Below are 26857 nucleotides of genomic sequence, written 5' to 3'. Positions count from 1 at the left end.
TTCAGCACATCCATCCCTCCATTCATCTATACACCCATCTAATCTTTCACCAGCCCATCCATCCATCCATCCATCCATCCATTCCTTCTACTCAGTCACAGTAAGTCATCATGCTTTAATATTTTAGATGTTTCTTTAATAACTTAAATATTATTTATTGGTTCCACTGAATGGTGCACATCTAACTAGATTTACAATTCTTCCAGAAAGTATTCACCCCCAGTGATTATTTCTCTTTTTATAGTATTGCAATAACCGATGTAAGTATATTAGAGAACTAGATTAAATTTTCTTTTCTTTTAGCCCTCCAAATTAGGACTAATATTTAATTTTGGAGAGCTTAGAAATATATTAAGCAGCATGCACCTGTGTATTTTAAACCTACTTGTGTCTAATTGTAAACTTGAACATACAATTTTGGAGGTCTCACAGCTGAAATGGCTCCTGGTGACATGTCCAAGCAACTGCCTATGAAGTTGTTATGAAGACGCTTATTAAAATGAAGCAAAATATAAGCGAATTGTTGCTATCCAAGTCAAAGCTCAGACTTAAATTCAACTCAAAATCCTAAAAAGTTGCTGTCCAACAACATTCTCCAACTAATTTGACAGAGTTGGAGAAAACGTACAAACATACTTGTGTGATTTCTGTGTGTAAACTTTCAGTCATTAGCTTAGTGTTTAAGATTCTCTTCAAGGTACTGGAAGGTTGGGAGTTCAAATCCTAGCAGTGCCGCCAAGTCGCTGTTGTGTCCATGAGCAAATGTTTGGATTTGATTCTGTCTCACTTATAAGTCACTTTGAATAAAAGCGTCTGCCAAGTGAATAAAAGCAGCCACTCTTCCATCTGACAAACACTTACGAATCAGCTTCCACTTCTGATTTTCACACCAGATGCCTCATTTGTTGTTCTTGCCAAAGCTGATTCTGCTGGCAGGCTCCAACTGCTGAGAGCACACACTAGTACACATTTTCATATCAAAGTCGTAAGTGTGTAGTCTCTCTGATCGCATATGTGTTTTAATGACAGTTTGGCAGAAGCTCCTCTGTCCCAGCACAGTATGAGCGCAAAAAGTTACAGATCAAAGGGTGATGAGAGGCGATTTACATATTAGACCGCATACGTGTTTTACACTTTCTGGTTACAAATGCCATAAATGAGGTCTCGTATTTTTGGAATAAATAAAGTTATGTTAAGGTAAGTGTGTTAGGCACATCTCACAGGAAGCAGAAAGTAGGTGTGTGTGTGTGTGCATTTAGGCCACATATTTAATACATTGCGCTGCATTACTATTTTTGGCTCTGATGGCACAAATGGAGAAGCATGGCACACAGTGGCTGTGTTTTTCCCAGCATGTGCTGCTCATGCAAAATAATTGCTTTAAATGTTGCTTCCATCATCATTAATATTTGATAAAAAGCCCTGAGTGTGCAGTTATTAATACTGCACCTCATACAGTAAGATTATGGTGAATTATTGTTTTAATGTGACACACTGGCAAATAATGTAATTTTCTTCTTTTTCTTCTTCTCATTATTATTCTCCTAGCAGATGTTTACAGTAGGCTTGTGCATACTTTCACCTCTTCATCAGTCTCACACGGTGCTTGTCAGCATTCTTTGAACATCAAATTAATTGGGTAAGGCTTTAATGAGGACAAAATTGTCAAAACGACATCAGCATGCACAGCATTGCTCTTTCTGTTTCCGAAGTAGTTGGTACGTTCTCGTTTTTAATTTGTAGCATTGCAGAAATGTAGATAAATAGCCAATTTTGCCAAAAGAAAATGTCATTTGTAAACAGTGTCTACTTACTGTAAATGTAATCAGCTGTCTGTGTCTGAGGTTTGCATTTTGCACTGGAGCTGAGTCCAGTCTTCCTAAGAAACCAGCAATCTGTAAGCACATACCCAAATTTTCATATACTTGTTTTTAGTTACTCTTGATAGGCTGCATAATTTCATTTTGAAATATAGAAGTTTGTAGAATAGCAAAGAAAATCCATTTGTAAAGATTTATATTTAAGTCTAAATAGAAACCATCAACAGCATTTCATTTTTGTGCCGCAGGAAAAATCCAGCATCATTCTTCAAACTGCAAAAACATGATGTGCTGAAGCGCTGCATTTGCACTTGCATGCTCATTTAAGCCCTTATTTAAAAGCTCTGGCCGTGTAAATTGCATCTCAGTTGCACTGTGTAAACACAGTCTATGACACCCATACAGTACCTTCTCTTGAAATTCCTGTACTCTACTGGCTCGTCATCTCCTCTTGTTTAAATCCCCGTTATCATCTTAAGGGCAGCATGACTTTTTCAGCTCGAGTGAAGTGTTCTATGAAGGTTCGAGTACACATGACAGTCGACTTCAAAGCCACTCACTCACTTTCTGCTGCTGTGGGTGGTCATAAAAGACGGCACATTCCCAAAACACTTTCACCCTGTCTTTAGAACATAATCTCACCTGGATACTATAGACTCGTGCTTATTGACCTGAACGGCTGCTGTAGCGTTATATATCATAAAGACTATAACGCTCATACTGGATATCCATGCAACACTCTCAGTACTGTTTAACTTCATAGTATACTGTTTTAGAAGTATAATGATTTTTAATCTGTTACTATCCGGTGTCACAGAGAAGAGGTTCGATTTTGAGTCTGGTTACTCTCAAGAATTCTTCCTCACGTAGAGCAGTCGTTCCTTGACACCTCATCATTTCCAGCTGGCTCAATATGGATCTAAATCTATAGCCAGATTTCTGTAAAGCTTTATGCTTTCATGCCTACTGTTAAAAGAGCAATAATAAATAAAATATAATTTAATTATGAACAAGGCATTATTTTAGAAATTTCTTTCTAAAACCACTGAGTTGTTGATCTTTTGGCTGCTTCCTACGTGCATGAGGGGTCGCCACAGCAGACCAACTGGTCCGCACAACAACTTGGCACAGGTTTTATCCCGGATGCCCTTCCTGACACAACCCTCCCATTTTTTTATCTGGGTTAGGGACCAGCACTGCATCCAGTGGCTGGGACTCGAACCCGGGCCTTCCACATGGTAGGCGAGAAACCCACCACTGAGCCACCAGCGCCCGTTCTAAAGCCCCTGAATAAATGGACAAATTGGTGTAAACAGGACCATATATAAATATTAAACTTCTAAATAATGCCAGTTAGTTGAATTGCGTTACTTTAATTGCTAACTAGTTAGCATACTAAATAGTGAGTATTGTAGTTATATGTTTTTTTTTATGTGGTATGTAATCACCAGTAAGAAATATTTTATTCGAAATAAGACTGCAAATTGTGATGCTACAATTCCTTGTGCTAGCACTGTGCTTTCTACTGTGCAGAAGTGAAATAATTCTGAATATCCAGTTTGCTTCATTTTAAAGATTTCAGGGGTGTAAAGTATTGTATTCACATGATAACATGTCACCACTGTCACATCTCTTACAGCCTATTAACTACTGACCCAGTTAACAGTCTAGACTCCTTTCCCGTCAGCTTTCAAAAAACACACTGTCTAGATTTTTATTAGTAAAGAATAATGGAGTCCTGGTGGAGAACTATCAGTGCATTAATGATAAGTGATTAAATAAAAACAGCTCTATTCAGAGGTTAAATTGGGATTTAGCAGTTGAAGCCATGCTTCTTTCATGGGTATTGAGAATATTAGAGCAGCGCATTCAATTTAAAATTTTATATTGAGATCCAAAAGGTTAGATAATATAATAATATAATGATTAATTATATAACATATGCATTATCTTAATGTGTCTAGATACAAGTGAATGGCTAGATGTTACATTTTCAGGTTTGCTTTCCTGTCAGTTTTGGTATCAAATCGATATGAAAATAACTTTTAAAAATTCTTTTTAACATGCAGTAAAGACTTATATAATAAAAACATTTCTTAATAATGAAATGTATATACATAGCTGTTGAAAAATTGCCTCAAAAGAAAGAACACAACAACAATAACAATAACAATAATAATAATAATAATAATAATAATAATAATAATAATAATTATTATTATTATTATTATTATACCCATCATCATTATGCCATGCTATGATCTACGTTCAAAGATAGTGCTGGAGCTCCTCCACACTCCTCTACACCCCTCAACTTAACCCCTGGCTCTAGTGGATTAGACATTTGATCTACACTACATATAATGGTTAAAAAAAAAGGAGGCAATAAACTGTGTCTGTACAAAGCCTATTTCTGAAGCATTTGGTTGCTTACTGCACACTCAGCCCTGCTTTTCTTATTTAAAGCAGCTGACTGGACAAGAGCAGTGTGCCTGCTATGAATAGCAGAAGCATTATTTTAAGATGTGAAAGCTGGTATGTAGGTTAATTCCCTCTGTGACATCTACTCTACTTCAAAGCTCTTTCCTTTATTTTCTTGGGCTTTATCATGTCTTTTCAGGTTGAACAATTCAATTTAAAGATAGGGGGGAAAAATCCATGATCAGAAATCTGATTAGACAAGTTCTCAAACAACGCTCCATCCTGACAGCACAATAAATTCTAGAATAAACATTAATAAACATGTTTGCATTTTCCCCCTTGCTCTCTGTCACCTTCCTTCATTGTATTTTACATCTTAAAGTTCAAAAACTCTCCCAGAAATCATTTCTAATTTTAGGACTGATTGCAGAAGCTGTGTGGGTAGAAAGTGTATTTCAACAGGTTACAGTGACACTAAAGTAAGAAATGGCAGTCAATAAAGCTAGACAGATGACAGAGCTGGAGACTGGAACAGCTAAAGGATGCTAGCTAAGTTTGAAGAATTCACAGTAAGATTTAGATTAACAGACACTGGCAAAAATGAGGAAGGTACACTATAGTGCAACATACAGCCTGCACCAAACCATAACTTCATTTTAAAATACATGGTCAGAAGTCAGAAATGATTCTAGCATGACACCAATGACATCTTTTATCAACCTGAAGCATACATGCAATGGTAACAGAGTTGACAAAACACAACTAATAGCCAAAATATTAAGATGTTTATCATGGGTAACTAATAACAGGTTTGAGTTTAACACGTCTGATATGTAAGAGGTATAAAATAGATACACAGAAGATAAAAAACAGATTTTAAAATCTATCTGCTGCTGTAGCAGGTGTGTTTTCGTTGCTTGTCACAAATTCTCATTGAGTGAGAGCAGCAGTTCTCGGTGTGAAAGCTGCTCGCGTGTCATTTGTTATCAGTTCATGATTCATGTTATCAGTTCATGCGCACATGATTTCGTTATTCTTTTGTTTTCTTCTTCCTTGTAAGTACATTGCTTTCCTCCCCTTTAGCTCAGTCTATTAGTTCTTGTCACTTGAGCGTTTCTTCATGTTTTGTGCTTTTCACCTGTCTCATCTTGCCTTGTGTGTATTCTGAGTGTTCTAGATTTATTTGTTAATGTTTTATTATTAAAACTGTGTCTCCAGTTTTCAGCATCTTGTGTTTTGACTCGTCACATCGCCTAAACCGCGAGCAAAGCGCCACAATTTCCAGCTTGCAATCAAAACTGCCTGAATCACCAAATTCACCATTTGCAATTAAAATGTTGGTGAAATTTGGCTCTTTTCATTTGTTTAGTTTAATCGATTATTAAAAATTTGGATTAAAATACTAAAAATGTTGCTAAATATTACTAACATAAAGTGAACATTTTTTATTTGTACATAAATATAACCAGTCTGATGCATTAAAAATATATAATAAAACTGATGTAGAAACTGCTTCTTTCTTCCATGAAGCATTATCACTAACATTTGAAAAGTATGGAAGCATGAGAAACAATAAGAAAAAGATAAACACAAAAATATCCAGACAGGTGGAAAATACGTTGAGAAAACAGCGGGTGACTGCCAGCATTTTTTTCCCTGGTGTGTCATGATGTCACCAGTGAGTGTAAACTCAAAGACAACACCAATCTGCATGCAAATCTCTCAAGGAAAATTTTACACTTCACAAGTGGATTGGTTCACGTTGCTAACGGAAACAAAATGACAAATCTGACGTGATCTGTGAAGGATGAACTCATCTGAATGACATTTTAAATACAGGCGTATTTGATGAGTACTTCACAATCCCACTTGACACACAATGGTTTAAAACCCGCATTCATTTTTTTCACTTTTTTTGGCTGCATTTAAAAACAGCCAATAAACAACTTGGTAATTAACTGTGATGATTTCATTTGGGGGTAGCACGTTGGCTTAGTGATTAGCACTGTTGCCTCACAGTAAGAAGGTCCTGGGTTTGACTCCTGGGTTCGAACAGGCAGGGGCTGTGTGCACTTTTCTGTGTGGAGTTTGCATACCTTCCCTGTGCCTCTGTGCACAGTCCAAATACATGTACATTAGGTGGATTGGTAATTGAATTGGTGAATTGCCCATAGGGGTGTGTGGTTGTCTGTCTGTATGTGGCCCTGTGATGGACTGGCGACCTGCCTTTCGCCCAATGTGTGCTGGGACAGGCTCCAACAGACCCCTGTGACTCTAATTAGGAATAAAGCAGGAATAGACAATGGATGGATGGATTTCATTTGGATGTGCTGGAGTCAAGAAAATATAGCGTTCCACTAACAACAGACTTGCTGAAGACTTGATGTGACTTTGTAACATATCTTAATGTGATTCAAATCAGATATTTTTTTTACATTTTATTTAACCAACTTAAGGTCTGTGTACTTATTTCTGTGTTGTCTCTTTTATGACCACTGTGTTTTGCAATTATGTGCATCTCGCAAGGAATTGTTTTAACTTTAACAGCTTTAACTTTACAGACCTGTGAACAGAGAATTTGACAGGTTTTACTTTAGTTAATCATGATGGTGTTCATCGGGATCCGTGGACATGCATAGTCTCTAGTTGTTGACATCATGCACTTTGACACAAGGTCTTTATTAGAAGTGTAAGACCTGGATTGTCACTTACAGTTATTTCACTCTTAAATGTTCAAAAGTGAAAAATGAACAAAAATCATGCATCATGTTGTATTTTATGTATTGTGCAGGAACAGGAACATGTTGTGAATCTTTATAAAAAAAAAAAAACTTAAGGGCTCAGTGTGAAGTCTGTTTCGGATAACTTATGAACTGCAGCTCCATCATCTATTTCCATATAATAAATGGAACTAAAAGACCTTTCTGTTGTGTTGCTTCAAAATATTGTATCAAGTAATAATTAATTTAGATTTGAGTAGCTTCATCCAGGGATGGATATTAAATTATAGAATGGACTTTCACTGCTGCAGGTTTTCAGTGGTAACAGGGGTAAAATGTGTTGTAGTGCCTTAGTGCAATACCCTGTCCTACATCTAGTTTTCTGAAAAGACCTCTAAATATCACGTGACAGTGTAGAGCTTTGTTTCTTGAGCATCGCCTCATTTAAGGCAGATCTTACCCAGCGTGTCTTGTAAACAGCGTTCAATACAGAATGCAGTGTCTATATTGTGTTTTTTTGGATATAAATATCTCTAACACCCAAATCCTCATATCGCCTACACTGTGTAGCAGGTGGGAGTGTGGTTTTGCAGGAGAGCAGCAGGAGGATATGATTTAGGGGGTGATGGTTGATGCCACACACCTGTATATTACATCTGATGCCCTATTTATGTTCTCTCTCTCTCTCTCTCTCTCTCTGAGCATGGAGCTGTACATACAGATAAGCAGTTATGTAAAGTTAATGGAATGAAGTAACCAAATGAATGAACTTAATTAACTTAAATAGCAATGTGATACTAAATTTAGACCTTCGGAATACAACTAAATGACCATTATTAATATTACTTACAGCCTTCATTTAGAGTTCCATCTTCAGAATTTTGGAGGAGGGGTCTATAGATCAAAATTCCATCAATCTGAACAAAGAAATAAAATCATTCTAGTTGCTAGAGATGGCTGCACCTTCATTAGGTACATTCCAAATCACATACATGCACACTATTTTACACCATTTTCAAGTATACACCGATCAGCCATAACATTATGACCACCAGCCTAATATTGTGTTGGTCCCCCTTTTGCTGCCAAACCAGTCCTGACCCGTGGAGACATTGACTCCACTAGATCCCTGAAGGTCTGCTGTAGTATCTGGCACCAAGATGTTAGCAGCAGATCCTTTAAGTCCTGTAAGTTTTGAGGTGGGGCCTCAATAGATCGGACTTGTTTGTCCAGCAAATCCCACAGATGCTCGATTGGATTTTTGCTTTGTGGCACGGCGCATTATCCTGCTGAAAGAAGCCACAGCCATCAGGGAATACCGTTTCCATAAATTGGTGTACATGGTCTGCAACAATGCTTAGGTAGGTAGTACATGTCAAAGTAACATCCATATGGATAGCAGGACCGAATGTTTCCCAGCAGAACAAAAGCATGACACCGCTTCCGCCGGCTTGCCTTTTTCCCATAGTGCATCCTGGTGCAATGTGTTCTCCAGGTAAATGACGCACACGCAACCTGGCCATCCATGTGATTTAACTTTTTCAGCAATTTGAGCAACAGTAGATTGTCTGTTGGATCGGATCACACGGGCCAACCTTCGCTCCCCATGTGCATCAGTGAGCCTTGCCCACCCATGACCCTGTCACCGATTCACCACTGTTCATTTCTTGGAGCACTTTTGATAGATACTGACCACTGCAGACTTGGAACACCCCACAAGAGCTGCAGTTTTGGAGATGCTCTGATCCAGAGTACATAGTGCATAGTGTAAGTGCATGAAGTGTATTATGTCATTTGGGACACAGCTATCATGTTATGTAGCCAAACACTTGGCCTCCTGGAAGTGCATGCTGAAGTGCAATACTACTGATACCACATTATCCCAAACCACATCAGTGAGTGTGTGACATCACTGAACAACTGGATGGAGTTTGACGGAACATGGAAATTAATTTGATACGGATCAATGATTTTATGAAAAGTAATTTGGGTCAGTGGACTTTCATTACTTCTTAGCAACATTAGCCTTGTAGCTCCAGTGCAAACCTAAAGAAGCAGATGTGTCTTGGTTGATGAACTAATTTGCAGCATTCCAACTGGGAAACCAAATCAAATTGATTCACATAAGATGAAACCGACACTCTGCACTACCCAGTCTAATGAAACGTCCAATTTGCTAACTGTGTGACTAAACACAGCCTCTCCGCACCTGCAGTGATGAATAATTGATTAAACAGCGTCTGGTGATTGAAGCCCTCTAGTTAAGACACATTTTATTCAATCATTTTCTACATGAAATTTATAAAAGGAGCCGTAGTGAACACATCACAAATAAAAAAACAGACATGTTGTAGTATAGAATAATGACAAAGTGTGATAAACAGGAACGGTAACAGATAGTTCAGAATAAACAATGACACAGTGAGCGTGTGTTAGTCACACCATCAGTTTGTGATTGGGTGACGCACTTTTTATTACGGACGATGAATAATAGATTAAATAGCGCCTGGTTTCTGGAGCCCTCCAGTTAATACTGGTTTTATTAGAACAGTTATGGGTGGAGTGGATCAGGTTGTCTTTGGAAGGCGCACACAAGGAGAGCAGGCTCGAGTCTGGCAAAATGAAATTTTCTATAAGCCCTGAGTGACAGTTCCACTTACATCCCTGCTGAACTGTGAAGGCAACAGGAGACTGAGGACCACAAACAAACAAGCATTAAATACTACCGCATCGCTAAGTTGCAAATGATTCTTGATGAATTTCACAACATTTAAGATTAATGTCTCAATAACATGCTCTTTTTTCTTGAGCACTTAAACAGTAAACATGAAATTTTCTTTTTTTTTTGCCATCACAGCAACAGAATTTGTCTCATTACTGATACCATGGTGAGTGCGGTAATATTAGCAGCAAAACAATGCCATGTGATGGTTTTTGAATATCCTGGAAAAAAAGGAGACAATTATATTGGAGAAACAAATGAAAATGCATAACAGATTATATAATAACATCAAACTGAATGGAATGTAAGCAGTGTATCCATTAAAAAATAACATAAAAAAAGCAAAATGAGGCCAGTAGACAAATATGATCAGCATTCTGGTGGGCAGTGGATATTTGGTGACATTCTGTATGGTATTTTAGATGCTTTAAGCCATTTATAACTGATCTGTGCTAGAACCATTAGTACACAGTACAGCACACTCTTCATTTTATTTTTAAGATGAAAAGATCAGTGTGGAAAAAGCTGACCATGACCACCCCTAAAAAAATCTTGAGATAAATCTTTGAAGTAATGTGGATCAGTCGTATGCCCAGGTACTGAATTTTAATGAAGCTTATTCACCAACATGGAAAGTCACTATGCTACTAATAATTCTAATGCAAATATTAACACTACATTAAACTATACAGTTTTCAGGGATGTATGAGCGGAGGTAACCCTAAGAACTGCCACTCCCAACCCCCCTGCAACCCCCACCCACACTCCAGTACAGGCTATAACCCACCCAATATTAATACCATGGTCAACTGAAACTACTGTAGAAGTGATTTATTTTGTAGAATTACTGATGTTTCCAAACCGACTGTGAGTTTGTCATAGTAAATCAGATAAATTTACTAAAATATCCCCTCCGCTGCACAAGTTGGTGATGGCTAAGCCTCGCAGCCCTTGATTACTGCTGTTTGACTTTAAAGCACAGGTAGCTTTAAAGATGAAGAGACTTCACATTTTTTATTGCTGATCAGAGAGGGAGAATTAACAAAAACAAAACAAAAAACATGTGGTGTAATCAAGCTAACAACACTCCATATATATTGAAGTTAGTTAGCTAATTCAATGCAATTTAGCCATCAACTATCAATAAAATAAGCTAGTTAACTATTTGTATTTTTAATTGATCTTTTTAATAGCTCTCATTATTATTAACAAGAACAAGGTTGTTTATACTGGAAGTCATCTCACACTGTCTTTTGTTAAAAGAGGGCAAGTTTTATTTTGTATTACTGTATGGAAGTATGGGTATCTGTTCATTCTGAAGCTTTGACAGATTCGACACATCCAGTGTGAACATCCTCAAATCGATGCTACGGGACTCGCCGCCTACGCTTCCACTCTTTTTACTTTCTTTCCACTTTTTTCCCATTGTTTGCCGTTTACTGTGCAAAGAAAAACTTTATATTTCGCTTGCAAAAAAAAAAGATTTTTGCCTGCCTGCAATACAATGGCATGTTAAAATCTCACGATAAGTTTTAATTAGTTGCAGTGTGCAATAATTTGAGACTGTTGTCATGGCTTGTGCAATTTGTTTTAATGAAACAATTGTTTGATCATAAATGCTTTGGAAGATTGATAGATAGAGTAGACAGATGGATGAGAAATAATTTAATAATTCTACAGCTATAACAAAACTGCCCCTCCCCGCAATGTACTAATTTTTTAATAAAGTTTAAAAATGATCAGGAAGCATACTCATTCTCATTTACCATCACCACCCCCCCACATCCAGTGTTCAGACCAAAACTTTTCCCATGCCCCAGTCCATGCCTCCATCCTCTGCTCCCCCAATTTGTGGGAAATATGCTAAGTCTAAATATATTTATAGAATTTCTGAACACTACAGACATCACACTGTATGCCACCAGATCGTAAATTTGTGACTATTTTACATGATAATTTCACATGATTACATTTTGCAAATAAGGAAAATCTGATTTTGCTTAATCTCTGTCTGTTCCTGTGTTCCTGTGGGTCCATGCATTCAGTGCAGGCTATTAGTTTGTTCATTGGAGCCTAATATACTGACAGCAGTGAGATTTTCATTACTTTGATGGTTGGCTGTTGTTGCTATTTGAAGTATTTTTAATACAGTCAATAACCAATAAAACTGCCACACTTGCCTAGTTTTAGTGACACTTGGCACAACTCCTGCACTACCATCAGTGTGTCCATGAAATATAAGAGCAGTTGGATTATATCAATGACCCAATTGACATTGAACCTCACTTTTGCCAGAGTGGGGGTGGCAACATTCCCTTCTGCTAAAAATCATCTGTCTGATCTAATACTAGAGAATTTCACTCACCACAAAAGCGCTGCTTTTTAAAGTATCGTATTGTACACTTTTTTGAATTCTACATACTATTTGTGTGGTTTTCTGCACAAAAAAACAATACACTTTAAGATTTTTCCAGCTTGCCTTTATCCCTCAGGCTGTTTTTATTTTTGCATATTTACATGGCCTGGGTTCTGATTGGATGGTTTAACAAGTGAATAGAGGTGCACCATGCCCCACTTCTAACACCTGCAGCACTGTTAGGAGACTCTGTAGGATAAATAATATCTTAAAATGATGTTCCTTGGAGTTAAAATGATTTAAAACATAAACAAATGTTATCTGTACTGTTTTTAACCTAATGATTAACTACAAAATTTGTAGACAGATTAGCATATAAAAATGGTATAAATCTTGTTCTATTTTTATAAATTGCCTCGCATTTAGTGTTCATATTGAATTGTCCTGGGTATATAAAATATTAGAATGAAATAATACTATTCACTGGTTGTTGGTCTGCTGTCAAGTCTAATATAACTGAAATAGCCCTGGCCTTCAACAGCTTCAACAGTAGCTTTTTGATATAGCAAGCCCTGAATAATGCTTAATACAACATGCAAAAGTGGTGAGGTGGTGTGGTTAACCTGCAGTAAAGTGAGGCAGCGTGGTTAACCTGCTGTAAAGTGAGTGGCCGGGTTAACCTGCAGTAAAGTGAGTGGCCGGGTTAACCTGCTGTAAAGTGAGTGGACAGGTTAACCTGCTGTAAAGTGAGTGGGCGGTGTTAACTTCTCGTAAAGTTACTGATTATGGCTTACATTTCTGTGACATCAAAGAAAAAAAATCCAAACTGGGCTATAACAGTTTCGAAAGTAACTTTTTAAAAGTAACTTTTCTGCTGTAAAGTGAGTGGACAGGTTAACCTGCTGTAAAGTGAGTGGCCGGGTTAACCTGCTGTAAAGTGAGTGGCCGGGTTAACCTGCTGTAAAGTGAGTGGACAGGTTAACCTGCTGTAAAGTGAGTGGACAGGTTAACCTGCTGTAAAGTGAGTGGACAGGTTAACCTGCTGTAAAGTGAGTGGACAGGTTAACCTGCTGTAAAGTGAGTGGACAGGTTAACCTGCTGTAAAGTGAGTGGCCGGGTTAACCTGCTGTAAAGTGAGTGGACAGGTTAACCTGCTGTAAAGTGAGTGGTCGGGTTAACCTGCAGTAAAGTGAGTGGCCGGGTTAACCTGCTGTAAAGTGAGTGGACAGGTTAACCTGCTGTAAAGTGAGTGGGCGGTGTTAACTTCTCGTAAAGTTACTGATTAGGGCTTACATTTCTGTGACATCAAAGAAAAAAAATCCAAACTGGGCTATAACAGTTTCGTTTCCATAAACTGACTTTACAGACAAGGGAGTAGAAGCATTATACAGATTTTTTTACTGCAGAACATATGAACCCTACAATGTTGTGATTATGTAATAACACCAGGCTGTTCAATTTTATCTGTAAAGGGTTGGTGTGGCTGCAGGCTTTCATTCCAGCCAAACAGGAGGAACCTGATAGTCGTTGGAAACCAAGACGGACTGATTAAAGAAGTGGAATCTGGCAGGGCTCCTGCTTGGTTGGAATTAACACCTGCAGCCACACTGGCCCTTTGTGTATAAGATTGAAGACCCCTGCTATAACATCCAAACTATAAAGCAACAACATGCTCTATAGGTGTACAGCAAGTATAGCAACTATCCTTAGTAGCAGTCCTGAAAAACTGCAATATCGTACTATTTTCTGTAATTTGGTACTATGATTCTTTTTCAGTACTGAAATAAAACAATAATTGTATGACAAATGACATGGTACATTTCCATTCCTTTGGTTTTAGTACACTGTTTGTGTCCATCTGCATACAAATTGGGTGATTTATTCTGATAATTTGGTCATATTTATGATATATTAATTTTTATGGATTCTGCCCCGTTATGTAATTAAATGTTTAATGACAGACCTGCTGTAAAGGTACTGCTGCTTTATAATGATAGCGATTCATTTGCTAAGCTTTAAAACTGTCCAATTCCCTTCTTTTATTTACTTTCTTACCAATACAGATCACTGAGATGAGAGAACAGACTGGGGGGATATGAATCTAAATGTTATGGTTGTATTTTTATGAGAATACACCTCCTGGGACAACTGGGCACAACATGGCTAAGTACAGAACTATTTGGAACAGCTAGGAAGCAAAACTCTCTTTTCAGATCTCAAAAAAGAGACAAAGAGTGATGAAGTGAACAAATGGAGTGAGCCAAGAATTTGTAATTGGCACGGCATGGGCCATTTGTGGCATGCCGACATCAACTGATACACACTGCCTCTACAGCAGACCCGCTAATGAGAATCTTAGGAAACTTGAAATCACTTTCACACCCTCAGCTTTTTTTTTTTTTTTATTTCTGAATGCTCTTGTTTTCTCCTTTTCACACTTCATCCATCTTCTCACTCTCTCATCTGCATTCAGGTTACAAGGCACCATCTTGCTGATGTTTGTTTGGTTGCTTGTTTTTGTGTTCAGATTTTTGGGGTTCTGATAAAAAATACCAAAAGTTCAAAAACCACCTGACTATCACACTTATCCCAATTTAGATTTAGTTTCCCTTTGCTGTTATAGCAACCTCCACTCCTCTGAGAAAGGCTTTCCACTAGATTTTGTGGCTGTGGGAATTTTCCTCATTCAGCCATAGGAACATTTGTCCTGTGGCACAGTCAACATTTCAATTCACCACCAAAGGTGTTCGATAGGGTTAAGGTCAGGGCTCTGTGTAGGATACGTGAGTTTTTCCACTCCAACCTTGGCTAACCAAGTTCAAAAATATATTGGCTTTAGATATATGTCTGCATCACACCACAAATAATTACCATATAATTGAGAATATTAAGATGACTGCTATCATCATCCATCCTTTTTTGCTTGCTAGAGTGAACATAAGGTTAGTTTATGTCAACTTTCTTTCATCCAGACTTTGCACACACATACACAAGCCATGGACAAGATAAAGTGTGCTCCAAATCGCATACCAATGCACTGCTTTATGCCATTTAATAATATAAATAGTGTGAGAAGTGTGTTCACACTGATAATTCCAACCATGATTAGTACACATAAAGTACCCAGATGATGCCCTTATTCACTCTGAAAAAAGTTTGGAATGTTGGACATTTCATGAATTTAACAGTCAAAACTTCATTGCTGGATGAAAAAACAGAAAAGATCGCTGATGACAAGACAAGACAGCTTAGAAAATGGAGCTGAATTTTACAAATATGAGTACTGAGTTTGTAAACCCAACTACTACACTGCGTTCTGCACAACACATTTTTATATAGTCACACTGCACATTCTTACACACGCACTGTCGCTTTATTTATGACTTTAATTATGACCACTGTACATTTTTTATACACACACTACCACAACTGCTCACCATACTTTACAGCTCATGTCTAACATAAAGTTTTATACCTGCCAACCTGTAATATTTTTCATACAGTTAACCTGTACAGAAATCTCAGTCACAGTCTGTAAATATCTTTGCAAGTTGTGTGTATGCAAATTCATTCTTTCTTATTTGTGGTATATTGTGAGTTTATTGTGCACTTTACGTCTTGTGCTGCTCTTGTCAAGTCGTAGTCCTACCTGTTGGTCTTGTGACCCAGATTTCCCACCTGGGGATTAAAGCACTCTACATTACTCTGACTTCTTTTAAATTAGCCCGCAATGTGTGATTTATTTTTCAAAAATGAATATAAATTTATCCTATATATTAATTTTCATATTCTTGTTGACTTAAGAATATTATATTATTGCTGAAACGTTTCCTCAGAATAAAAGTGAATATTTATAAATAGATCAAATATGTCGGTATTGCAAAATTTTCAAAATAAGCTTCTTCTGAGTCATGGTTGATGAATATATGGAATGTAAGTGTAATTAAATGATAAGCTAGGTTAAATTATTCATCTGTATATAAATATAGATGAAGTGTATGTTTACACACACTGACTGCCACATTTATTAGGGAAAATCTAATTAATCTGTGTAATTAACTTGAATGAGTAATTAGGCAGATTGTTTATGGAATATTCAGTAATTACTTGCTGTGTTGTTCATTTCAATTATTTACCATGTAACTATTTTATTTAATAACCCATATTTTAATATGTTTATTCGTTCCGTCAGGATTTCTCCTCGAATTCAATTCTAAAGCAGATCTAGCACTCAATAAAACAAGGGAAAATAATAAATAGTACCGAATTTATTCTCATGCAACACACAATTCAGTCTCAGTCTATAAATTACTTGGAGGGATATGTGTATGCATATGCATTCTTTCTTATTTGTGATCTTAGTCCTCACTGTTGCTCTTGTTACACTGAATGTCCTCTTAGGGATTAATAAAGTATTCTTCTCTCTACTAAATAAAAGATTTTTTCAAAATTTGATAAAGTACGCTTATCAATACTCTGAATTTTTCAAAACTGTGTGATTTATTTTTACACATTTTAAAAATAAATAGAAACGTATTTTATATATTCCCATACTAATATATTTAAAATAGTACTAAAGCAGATCCACCATTTAATTAATCAAAAAAAATATATAAATATTATCAAATATCACAGACTTTTTCATGCAAGACACAAACACTGCAAACTTTATACCAGAAAGCAAAAACACTTCATCAGAACAGACTCTATTCAGGAGACACAAAGATACTAAATGTAGTTTATTAAAGTGGTGATATTTAAATTATAATATAATAAAAATTATTCATAAATTAATTACCCTAGGCCATCTAAATTAAGGTAAAAAGACATATGCTTGAAGGTACCACCACAGTGATAAGTGGTTATTCCCTTTTTTGTATAAGTCTGTAATTTTTTTGATTATTAATAGATAGTAATTACTAGTAATTGATAGTTGGTTCCTAAATCATGGTACCTTGCATTTAAGCACAAGTGATATGCATTTAATTCATCACAGATCAAAACTCAATGCAACACGACATGAAAATGAAAAAAAAACCTAATCCACTTACCTGATTCCTACCGTTGGTTATCCTATAGCTCATTTTTTGGCCCAAGGCAACCTTACCCTAAAAAAGAGAGGACAGAGTAAAAAATAGCGGCTTTAATAATAATCAGTTTAACAAAAATCCAAAATCATCCAGAAGAAAATAAATGACTAAATAGGTACAGTGTTGTGCAGAGAGCTCACAGGATTTCATTGCTTGGTTTTTGGTCTGATGTGCAGAGTGAATTGTTGGACAAACTAATGTGTGCTTTTCTAAATCCTATCCAATCAACTAAATTTGCCACCGGTGGACTCCAGCCAAGTTCTAGAGACATTGTAAGATAATCGAAGCAAACAGGATGTACCTGAGCTCAATTTAGAGGACTTCAAGGTAGTTTTACACTGTTTGCCTCACAGAATTCTACAACAGATTATATGTTGTGCATGTCAGATTACACCATGATGACACTTACTATGTTCTGCCACGCTGGATGCTGCACAGGTGTGTAGCTCTTCATCTGGAAGCATGCGATTGTTTCACTGTGTCATGATAGTAAATAAACTTGATGAACGGAATGCTTGCATGCTAATTAGCTTCATACTAGGAGCTGCAGTTCATTCTTTATTTCTTTTCATGTCCTGTTTCTTTTAGTCTTATTGTGATATAAGTGTGATGAGACGTTACAGACATAGAGGTTCTTTTAAATCCTATATAATTTGTTTATGCTTCACCATTGCCACTAGCGTCTTTGTAGCTGTCCTTTGAGCTTTGTGTAATCATACACTGTCCTCCTATTGGTGGCTTTTCGACAGGCAGCGTAGCAGCGCTCACACGCTGAGATTTTAATCAAAAGATTTCTGACCTTGCGAGAAGTTTGTCGCCGGCTGTCTTTGGTCGCAGTTGCACTAAAATCAGCCACTGGAAATCATATCATATAATGTATTCTAAGACCAACAATCTCAAAGCCAAAGTAAAGATTAGCTTTACGATGTGTCATTGTGTACACAACAACAATATTGGGATGGAAATCGTACAGATTTAAAGCCGGCTTTAGCTAAGGGTCTTAACACATACAGTATCTAAATAAGAGATGTCAGTGTTAATTTTTGGCACACAATTGGCACAAAATTTTAAAAACATTTTTATTTTGTCAAAAAAGTCATTATAAATTAAATGTCTAATACAATAAATTGTGCAAAAATGGAACACTTTTTATTTAGATCCTTTTTACAAAAACCTAGCCTTTGGGCATCATTTGAAAATAATAATATTATAATAATTTGGTCATATTTATGAAATATTAATTATATTAATATATTATATATTATAATAAATATTCTAAAATATTTTACAAACAAATTCAATAAATCACACAAATTTATTTCAGTATACAGTAAATATTGAGCTGCTTGCTTTCTTCTGCCATGTTTTTCATAAGCAAATAATCTGTATCTTATTTGCTACTGTTAATTCACAGCCTCTGGTTTATCATCTTAAACTAAACCAACTGATAGTAAAGTTCGCTATTAATACAGATACCCGATTTAAGAAGCTAAAAACTTCAGGTTTTTGTGTAAAATGTATTTATAGCCATAATGCGCGGTAAAGTGTCTTGTTTAGAAAAAGACCCTTAAGTTATGAGCACATGATTTGGCAAAGTAACCAGTGTTTTATAAATGTAGAATATAAGACTGTGACATGACTTTACAATTGACAACCAAACAAAAAAACTGTTCCACCGTATTTTCAACTGAATTACAAGAACATTTTAAGATTATGTTTAATATGTTTTAAGAATTGGGGATCTGTGAATACAATAAACATTGGATGGCCTAAAACAAAGCTGTCCAGTCTCATTAGCAGAGAGCTGATGTGGCTGCAGAACCTGAGTGAACATATTTAATCAATTAGCCTCGGTCTTCAAAAAACTGATGAGCTGTACTGTAGCTTCTGCTTGGCTGGAAATTAAAAATAAAAAATAAAAAATCTAGCCACATTAGATATATTTGGACAAATCTTGTCCAGAATTTTCTTTTAAAGCTGGAGGTGGCTTTATTTCCTTGGCTCTGCACACTGTAGTGAGTTTCCTGCTTCAACACATTTGATTCAACTCATCAGTTCAATTACACACCTGGGTGCTGTCAACTGTGTTAAAGGAGGGTTTGCAGACACATTTAGGGTTGGAAGCCAAATTGGTAAAATTTCATGACAAAGGGGCCACATAAATTCATTTGAACACCTGTCATTAAAACTATCTGTTTTATTCATTTTAGGTTTAATTATATAATTTTGCCAAAATACGTTGCAAATAAATTATGGTAACCTCTACGATCATTCACATCATGATTATTACTGAAACCAGAGATGCTTTACCTGTTCTCTCAGCTACAGCCCAATAGACGTCATACATTTTGCTATGATTGAGTATGTAGCGTCTTCTAATATTGCATTCTTTAAGCACAGCCACTTGCAAATTAAGCAAATCAAATTCTGTCTTAATTTCCCAGAAAAAAACATACAGATGTCTTTTTTTTTCTCCTGGAACACTGTGCACCTTCCATTTGGGTGACAGACATTTTTTTTCCTTTCTTGCCTAATAATGAAAAGAAAGAATGTCTAGCAAGTCAATTATTAACTGAATCTGGGTGTCAAATAAGGTAATTGGTTTTCCCAAATATAAAAGTTAAAGTTAATTATTAATTAGCTCTAATTATGGCTTAATTCTGGTATAATTTATCATCTTTAATAAAACAATGGTAAAAGAAGCTTATGCAAATTTGATACATGCCCTTCAATGATATTCATTTGTGTATGTAACTGTTTTTCAAGAAGTGAATGTCATGCTTAAATTCATCTATTTGCTTTGCCTAGTATATCACATCTCTAGTTAGACATTCCCCAAAGTGGATACTAATTAAGACAAACACACAAAACACATGCTAATTTGGTCATGTGAGAGACACAGTCCTCTGTAGACCTCATTACTTAATCAGCTTCTGGGTGTATGTCTTTTCACACATGCAAACCTGTGCTAAATCTGGGTCTGGCAGTGCATCTAGGCTTTCTTCAACATCTCCTTACTAAAGCCTACTGCAATTCATTAGGATGGCCTGTGCATCGCCGAATAATTATGCATTCATTCAGCACATCCACCCCTCTCCAATTTTAGTCCTTTCTTATATGCATTAATAAAATGAATAGTTTTGATGGAGTTCGTTTATTCTCTTACAGAAGAGGATACCTGCTCGGTGGTCAAAAATCAGGTCTCTTCGCTAATATGCTGCTAAATTGAAGTAATTATATGCACAGCGAGGAAAAAGTATCGAGAGGGAATTGTGTTTAATTATGCAAACAGCATTAGACGTGACAAGATTTGAGGTAGTGATTCTACAGTCTAAGCCCGCACAGAATGATTTCTAGCACAATCAGTGACCGGAGCCTAACATATGGCCTGGGAATTCAGTGAAATAAAACCCTGACCTTCATCACGTCCCAGTGGTCATATCAAACGCCTTTGGGCCAATAGCCTGAAGCAGGGATGGAGTAAAGAAAGATGAGAGACATAAACAGAAGCCAGAAGTCAGGAAAAGCAAGAAGTCCACTGACTGTTGGAAAGCACTAAGTGAGCATAGTAAGGCTTATGGGACCAGAGCTGAGTGACATATGAGGCATTATTTATAGGGAACAGATCTAGCAGGGCTGAAATTATTATACCGGCATTATTTAGAAACCTGAATACTTGAGCATCCATTTACTTAGAAAACAAAACAATAAAAACCATTTATGTCTTCAGTCTAGGGGTGTATATATGGTGATCATGCATGTTATTCCCTTATTAAGCTCAATGTCACCAAACGAAAATGGATTTGTCAGAATGCTGTCAGAAAAAGCAGTAAGCAAAAAAGTTGTTTATTAAAAGTGATTATCATAGCTCATTTGAATATTATGGAAAAATATTCAAGGTGATAGGTGATATACTAGCTAGAATGCTGGAATCAAAAGCAAAATGCAAACGTGCATAAGATAAATAGCACACGCAAATAATGATATTGGAGAATAATGAGCCTTTTCCTATGATGTCTAAGGTTGGAGGCACTTGTAGATGGAATTCAATAGGTTCCAACAGAAAACACTGCTTTTTTATATAGCACTCATTGTGCTTAATATTTTACCTGATTTTTTTAAAAATCCATCATTGCAACTGCAGGTCCAGTGACCTTGACTTATTCCTGTTAAAATAGCCCTGAGCACTGAGCCCCTTCATATACAGCAGGATAAATCATGCATCCCTGAGAAATACATTGATGTCATATCAGCCATTTTGATGTATCACAATATACAGATGGCTGATGAAGTAAATGAAAAAAAGGTGTCTCTTACAGGCATTTTGCTGAGTGGAAAGGGTCACTGCAGATCAATACCAAGTTACTCTGACGGATCAGCTTTATCCTGGGATGAAACGTTTTTAACCTGATGGGAAAACTCTTTTCCAGGATGCCAGTGCCCCTATCCACATGGCACTCTGAGGTATCACAAGGCTCACTGAGATATCTGCTCAGTCTGAAAATGATAAATCACATTCTAAGACCTTTGCAGTCACCATATCTACCCTCCTGAGCAGCCACCTATAGTAACTCACCACCAACATCAGCACAGATCCTGATGCTCAATTGCATACAGGATTGATTTATAATGCACAGTACTGATGACAAAGGGCACTTTAATATGTTAGTCTTATTTATCTACATGTCCATATGTTCAATACAGAGAGTTTAAATTTTCTAATCTGATTGGTCAGATGGCATTATTTATTTTGATAACAGCATGGCTCAGACCATACTCCTTAGTGTATCACAAAAAAACAGGATAATTATTGTGCTTGTTCTACTGCATCATGGTTTCTATAGTAACAGCTCATATAGAGTTGTATGGTGGGCGCTCTACCTAAGCTCACTTATAATGTAAGTGGTAACAGGAACTAACTTTAACTCACAACATTAACTCTTTTCTATAATCTGTTAAAACGTGTGAATGTGTGATAATTAAACATTGTTGGCAAATCACTGGGTTATAAGTGGAATAATACACACAGTACCATTCTAGGCACAAAGTGCTTGACCTTCTTTTTCACAAAAACATAATCTCTACCACCAAATTAGCATTGCCCTAAAATGAAACACATACACAAACAAAGTCCAATAGAAAATTACAATAAAGAGTATTTGCCCCAACAAGTGAATTTAGTGTTTCTAGCCCACCTAATTAACCATATGAACTAATTAATCTGACCCTTGTTAAAAAGGAAAAAGATTAGCACATTGTTCCTGAAGCAGCGTTATTGAGGCTCCAATCACACTGATTACACCAATTACACTATTATACACTCATCTGACAGTTCTGCTCCAGTCTTCATATGCGGCACTGGCTATCTCTCAACATGTTGTGCTGATACATTTTTTTTTACGCTCAATTTAACTGCAAACTTGCATTTACTCACTTTGTTTCCCAATTAAGTATGTTAATGCAATTTAGCTAATTTACCCTGAACACAGTCTGGATGTATATAATCCATATATTTAAACATACTTATTATAAAATATAATCATGCAGTCAGGTTTAGGGATGTGTAGGCACATTATGTTAATGAACTTAAGCTGTAATGAGATGCAGCTTTGCTTTAGTGTTTTCTGCACTTCTTGTGTTTGTACAAGCTTTTTCTGAAGCAGTAAACGTTTTTTTTGAAAGAGACAGCTTTACTGCAGTGTGGAACTTCACAAATTGAAAAGAATTTGTCTGCTGTGATCTGGTGGGATTTTGTAAAAGAGCTGGAAATTAAGTGTTATTTATACATTATGCAGAGTTGTTTCAGATAAGCATGACTCTGGTATATATTTGTTTAATACTGAGTTGTGGGAGCAGTTTAAACAGCATTATTATTATTAGTATTATTCATTTGCTTTTTCATCCAAAAGTGAGGCGAGCAAAGCTGTGTAGTGAATCCTAAGGGCACAAGCACCCAGCAGTGTCTCTCTAGCTGTTGTGGGATTTCTTACAATGTTCTAGTCATTAGCACAGAACTTTAATTATAAATACTTTATCATGAGTCTGTCTTCGCTTTAGTTAAATATTCCCAGTTTCAAGTCTAGTTTTTTCTTAGAACAGTTGCAATTTGCATGTGTTTGTTACTACTATGTACCATTAAGGTGCTAGTGTTAAGATAAACCTTGTATAGGGTGCCATATGGCCAAAGGTCGACCTTTAAGCTGGATTTCCTAAAGCAGGCAAGCAGTTATTCCAGACAGCAAAAGAGTGACATCCTCGTGCTTACTACTTTCATCTGCCCCACTTACTGCTGTGGAATAACAGAGATAAACGCGTGAAAAAAACTCTCCTAATGAGATACAATCTCATGCCTGATGTAGCTCAGAGATTACCTGAAATGCTGCAGGAGCACTGTGTTTGGGCCAGATTTCAATTGATGCGAAGACTTTAAATGTAGACATGCACTGACACATCAGTAAATAACTGGTATAGTCCAAAATTGTAACAGTATCTAACAGCCAATAATCAGCAGGGGAAAAAAGCTCTGCCTGTGATAGTCATAAACGATAAAATCTATGGTGCATGAGTATGTTTTGTGGTGAACAGACAGCAGTACTGTGATCTGCAAGCTACTAAACGTACAACTAGACACTGCTAATAAACAGCCTTGATTATTCGTCTGTGAAAAAACATGATGGAAGCTGAAGCAGGGCTTCCACAGAAGCAATGTCAATCACAAGCCAACAATGTAACATTACTCCATCTGGATGGCACAACTACTTGACACTGGCAGAAAATGTACGTATTACATTTCTAAATGAAACGTTAAATGCATTACATTAAATTAATGCTAAAGAGAGGTTGTCCTAAAACATGGAAGAAAAAAATACCAAACTATCTGAATGTCCTGCATTGGCTTGCAATTTATTTTGTCAGTGCATTACTGCTTAAAGGTATAATAAACCAATTTTCTAGTTAGATTAAGCTAGCCGTTTGAAAATCAAATCAACTCTCCTCCCTTCAGTGTTCCATGCCCAGTCACTTGCATGCACAGCTTCAGCTTGAACACCTGAAGTGCTTGTTGAACTAACAGACAATGTGATTGGCAGGCAAACACAGATGCCTACTTGTCCTGGATGGTTGGTTGGATGTTGGTGGACCACATTTGTTTGTTTTTTTCCTACTGTTTACAGAGTTTGTGGCACCACAGTGACCACAGCCAGAACTTGATGAGATATTTTACTGCTGAAAGCTGCTAAAATGCATCCAGAATTTTGCTAAAAAGTGTTCCCACTTAAAAATAACTGACCCCACCTTCAAATGGAATTGTGTACAGCCAAGAAGCTTTTGCTGCACATTCCACCATCCAGAGCAGACAGCAGTCGATTCTGGGTCAAATACTGCTGGTGCATGGCAATGGTGTGTTTTGTATTAGAACTGTTCTGACTTACTGAATGGAGCTGTTTACAGTCAGGTCACTTTTGGTCCACTGTACACTGATGCCACGCCACTTTGCTGTATCTGACCCAGAATTTTCTGTGTCTGTGCCTGAATAACAGTATGAAGATACAGGTGGGACTGATATATACCTCCCACCTACACAACGTTGTCATAACCCAGATTTAGTGCAGAGAGGAAATATATCATACCTGACTCAGATATGCAATGAAAGCAATTCAGGGTGTTAGATCAGCTCTGGAGGGGAAAAAAATATCATGGTGTAAATTGCAAAAAAAGCAAGAAACAAGTGGTCTATTAGCACCTCCACTGTGTGGGCACAGACAGTAATCAGACTGACTATTTCTGCATGGTATAATGAGTGTAAGGCTAAAACCATTCTGCAATGATAGTGAAATCTGAGCTGTGGAGGAAGTTATTGTACAGAATACAAAAGCAGACCGCGGTAATGGCACTGACAGTAAACTGTCCATATTCTGCTGGTGAAAAGTTCCAGTTGTGTTGTGCTGCTCTATTTTTTCCCCCCCAGTGATCTGGCCATAAATCATGACCGTCGCCTTTTCACCACATCCAAGCAACCCAAATGAGCCTACCTCTGATCTGCCCCCAGAGCCATGATGATCCGCCGGTGTGCTCCAGTACAATTATTTAACACCTCCGAGAACACATCAACATCGGCATGTTATTCCACCTCTATTCCCAGTCGTAAAATTCAATCCATGAAGAAAATGGCTGAGAGAAACCGAGTGAGAGAGAGAGAGGGGGAAAAGAAAGAGAGACTGAGCCGAAACCGGATCTGTGTCTCTCAGTGCTGGACCCCTTGCATCCTCTATGATAAACCCAGATAATCTCGGACCGTCCACTTTATAAGAATCGAGTCGATTTTTTTACGCTAGACTTTAACGATGCCGACGGATCTGCACAGTCCTCCTTCATCGCCAGTTCCTGGACGCATACTGGAATTGATTTAAAATAATAATAATAATAATAATAAAAAATACGCACACAAACAAAAAACTAGTCACAACCGTATAAAAAGAAACACACAATAGAAATGCGATCAACACAATTTCTGGTTCTTGGGAAAAGGAAAAGATACGTAGTCTGTGATATCTCGAAACAAAAGTAAATCCGATTATTACTCGTACTGGAGAGACACGAGAGTGCGCCGATCCGTGTGGAAAGCCATAAGAGTCATAAACAGCTAAACCGGGGGAACCCTCAAACCGCTGATGTGTATATTAAGACACATGTCTGTTTGACTCTTACCCAAGCACTTTATTTGTTTATTTATTTGTTTGTTTGTTTGCGTGCTTGCTTCCTTGTTTGTTTGTTTGGTAATACACTGAAAAGTGTTATAAGAGGTTGGTCAAATTTAAGGAGAACATGTGTATAGTGTGTGTGTAGTACACTAAATTAACAATTACACATCCCTTATCTCTCTGCCATTCATCCTGGGAAAATACATGCATTTAGATTATGATAAAAAATAAAAAATAGACTTCAGTAAAAACTGAGACTTTCCAGTAAGATGTTTGCCTGCCTATTACTTAAAAGAATGCAGTGAAATATCTGTGTAAAAATGTTATACTTTGTCTACATACTCAAATTGCAAATTTACAGTAAAAAAGGCTGTCATGATTGCTCTACATGTGAATTTTGCCATCTTTCCTTGCCTGTCGTTGTGAGTGTGGTAGTCATCTCTGATTATTTTCACGTAGGTGGAGTCATGTAGAATCTTAGTAAATATAATTGTGATTCTGCAAGCCATAGATAACGGCCATTGTTTCTTTTCATCAAGACCCTGTGACGATCGAGCAAAAACTCAGAAAGAAAGTTTCAGAGAAAGGTATTTGTGTAACAGTGGTATTTGCAAACACATACCTGACCTGTACATAATTTTGTGACTTCTGGAAAGATTGTTATGCATATAAAAAAGAATATCCAAATGATTCCCACTGCCTCAACAGCTGGGGTCACAGAGCCACAGTTACATATGTAGTAATCCTGATTCTGAAAACAAGAAAAAAAAAAAAAAAAAATGATATGGATTATCCAGATAATCAAGACAATAAGGCATCTCTAGATTTGACAACATGTGTGTGTTTGCTTTTGAAATGTGGCCCTGGAGAAAAAGGAAAGAATCCTAAATTGTAATACTTGCTTGGTGTTCTGACAGTTGAATAGTTACCAGTTGATCTAACACTCATATAAGAGTCTAAGGGAAAATGAGTTTATGTAGAAATTACATCAACATACAAAAAACCTAAAAATAGTGACGCTATGACACA

General features: G+C 36.8%; 1 protein-coding gene across 9 annotated transcripts in view; it reads right to left on the bottom strand.

Annotated features, from left to right (window-relative positions):
- The window catches only part of lrfn2b (leucine rich repeat and fibronectin type III domain containing 2b), a 124802-nt gene extending 99089 nt beyond the window's left edge, over positions 1-25713 (bottom strand). For 3 of the 9 annotated variants that reach the window (XM_058379552.1, XM_058379551.1, XM_058379557.1), the window contains exons 1-2: positions 25160-25713; positions 17091-17147 (exon numbers count right to left, since the gene is read on the bottom strand). The gene's annotated coding sequence lies outside the window, so the exon portion shown is untranslated. Of the gene's footprint in view, positions 1-1814; positions 1896-17090; positions 17148-24757; positions 24804-25159 lie in introns of all 9 variants that reach the window. The other 6 variants (XM_058379553.1, XM_058379559.1, XM_058379554.1 and 3 more) reach the window with 4 other exon arrangements.
- Positions 25714-26857: the final 1144 nt, after the last annotated feature.

This window comes from Hemibagrus wyckioides, linkage group LG25 (genome assembly GCF_019097595.1).
Source record: "Hemibagrus wyckioides isolate EC202008001 linkage group LG25, SWU_Hwy_1.0, whole genome shotgun sequence".
Lineage (NCBI taxonomy): Eukaryota > Metazoa > Chordata > Actinopteri > Siluriformes > Bagridae > Hemibagrus > Hemibagrus wyckioides.
The sequence above is the reverse complement of the archived record's forward strand: the minus strand, read 5'-3'. Positions and strand labels throughout refer to the sequence as shown.